Below are 2,507 nucleotides of genomic sequence, written 5' to 3'. Positions count from 1 at the left end.
TAATCCCCACATTGTTGCCCGCCCGCCTTTATATTTCATTGCAATGTCTTGTGAAGCCAAATGACGCTACAATCATCTATAGTCCATTTAAAATTAATTAAATTTAACAAAAACAAAAATTCTTTGTCACACTTTTTCAAACAGGTTCTGTTAACCTAAACATACCATATAAATTCTAATCCGACTAGAGAGCAGTTATGTCAATGACAATATAAAAACAAGTAAAAACGTAGTAGGGTTCGGCCGAAATGTTTTATACCCTCCACCATAAGGATGACAATTAAATTACATAAAATTAATGAGGCCTTCTATGAGAAAATATATGATTTAAATTCTCAAAATTCTCAGCCCGAAACAGGGGTCCACAATCGATAATTTTTTGTTCGGAGATTTGGTGCCCAATAAAAACTCAAATTAAAAAACGTGCTCTTAATTCCCAAAATATCTAAAATTTGGAATACCTTTATGTGGGTTCAGTGCCTAAACGTTGATCGATATAGCCCATCTTGAACTTGACTAGCCTGCAGAGAAAAGACAAGTCTATGCGAAATTTTCGGAAACTATCTCAATTTCTTCGGAAGATAGCGTAATTATAACCGGCGGACGGACATGGCTAGAATTTTACCCTGATCAAAAATATATATAGTCGGAAATGATTATTTCGATGTGTTACAAACGGAGTGATAAAATTAAAGAAAAGCGTTAAGAACGGCCGGGACGACCTTTATATGCCCGAACTTGTTATACCCTCCACATAGATATGATCAAAATACATATCGTATATTCGGAGGTGCCCTTATATAGAGGCTTTAGAAAAAATTTATAGAGAGATTTTATACCAAATGATAGTCCAAAATATTAAATTATAGCCGACTTGATTGAAAAATGTGTCCACTCCCCAAAATACCGAAATTTGGGCGATACCGTTATATGGGGGCTAATCTAAAAAGTGGATCGGTATATCGCTTTTTCACACTACAATACCTAGGAATAGTAGCACTGTGTGTAAAACTACTTTCCGGGTTCTCAGAATGTAAAAATATATTTGCTGAATATGTTCAATATTAATTCATGTTTTGCTCTAGATCCCATTATCCCGCTCAGTTTAAAATATTTTCCGATTGATGTGTCTTTAATTTTGGTATTCCAGGAGCCTGGAAAAATATCTTAGTTAAATGTTGTCAATATAGATCTATGTTTTAGATGGTCGTATCGGCATATTCTAAAAGATGTGGCTTTAATTTTGGCATTCCGGGTTTTTGGAGCCATTTCAGGTTCTTTCCAATATACAGGGAGAGATAAAAAACTGCCACAAAATCAAACGCCATAATTAAATTTTATTGAATGAAACCAAAAAATGTCGGAAATAGCATTCAATTTTAGAATAAGTTTAGATTTATTCGAATTGGTCACCTTTGGCACAAATTATGGCCTTCAAACGGCCAATGGAACCATTACACGCTGCCCGAATGTTGCTCTGCGGTATTTTAGACCCATTCCCGGCGAAGCGCTTGCTTGAGATGATCGACACTTTGGTGTTTTTTTTTAGTGCAATCTTGCTTTCCAAAATACTTCAGACACAATAGTCCAACGGATTGGAATCCGGAGATTTTGGTGGCCATTGTGCACTGGAAATGAAGCGAGGAACCTCATTTTATAACCACTCTTGGGTGGCGCTTGCTGAGTGCGGTGGTACTGAGTGCTGTTGTTGTAATGTCCAAGGTCTGCGGCCAAAATGTTTGCATGCCCAAGGCTTTAATATTCCCTCCAGAATATTTCGCGATAATATTCGGCATTTATTCTGATGCTGCGGTCGATTAATACGAGCGGAGAACGACCATCGTCGGTGATGGCGACCCACACCATCACCATGGCCGGCGCTTGAGTTCTGGTGGCCAACCGAAGGTGCCCATTTTCAGCTGATCGGACGAAAATATATATGGGAGCTATATTTAAATCTGAACCGATTTTTCCCAATTACAATATGGTTCGTCCTTGGGCCAAACAAATGAGCTGTGTCAAATTTCATCCAATTCGAATCATAAATGCGACCTGTACTTTGTTCACAAAAATACATGGACAGACGGACGGACATTCATAAATCGACTTAGAAAGTGATTCTATGCACATTCTCAAAAGGAACCATGGGTCTATCTCGATTATTTGTGCCTGTTACAAACATATGCACAAAGACATAATACCCTGTACTACAGTGTGGTGCAGGGTATAAATACATATTTTTGTAATTTCGTTTTCTCGGCGTTTTTCTAATGCCCACCTCATGGTGTAGGGTAAAAATCGATTCGGCACGACAAACGAAACCCCGTTTTTACATAGTCAGTGCGTAAATGCAATTTTGTCAAATGCATGCATGTCCAGCCCATTTATATGGTATCAATTGAATACATGTTAAGATAGCTGCAACAATGTTGCAAACAAACTCAAGACGGTTGCATGACACAAACGCACAGACATCGAACAATCTCAGGCTAGTCGCGTTCCATGAC

At 38.1% G+C, this 2,507-nt stretch overlaps 1 long non-coding RNA gene across 1 annotated transcript; it reads right to left on the bottom strand.

The window, feature by feature from the left end:
- Positions 1-1,330: 1,330 nt before the first annotated feature.
- LOC133324953 (uncharacterized) lies at positions 1,331-1,923 on the bottom strand. Its single transcript, XR_009754143.1, has 2 exons — positions 1,839-1,923; positions 1,331-1,807 (listed from the first exon to the last, which is right to left on the bottom strand). It is a non-coding gene; the product is annotated as an uncharacterized LOC133324953 (long non-coding RNA).
- Between the last annotated feature and the right edge of the window lie 584 nt (positions 1,924-2,507).

The sequence above is a fragment of the Musca vetustissima genome, unplaced genomic scaffold (genome assembly GCF_032173495.1).
Source record: "Musca vetustissima isolate MV318-11 ecotype Yass unplaced genomic scaffold, APGP_CSIRO_Mvet_v1 utg25904, whole genome shotgun sequence".
Classification (NCBI taxonomy): domain Eukaryota; kingdom Metazoa; phylum Arthropoda; class Insecta; order Diptera; family Muscidae; genus Musca; species Musca vetustissima.
This window is presented reverse-complemented; position numbering and strand designations above follow the sequence as displayed.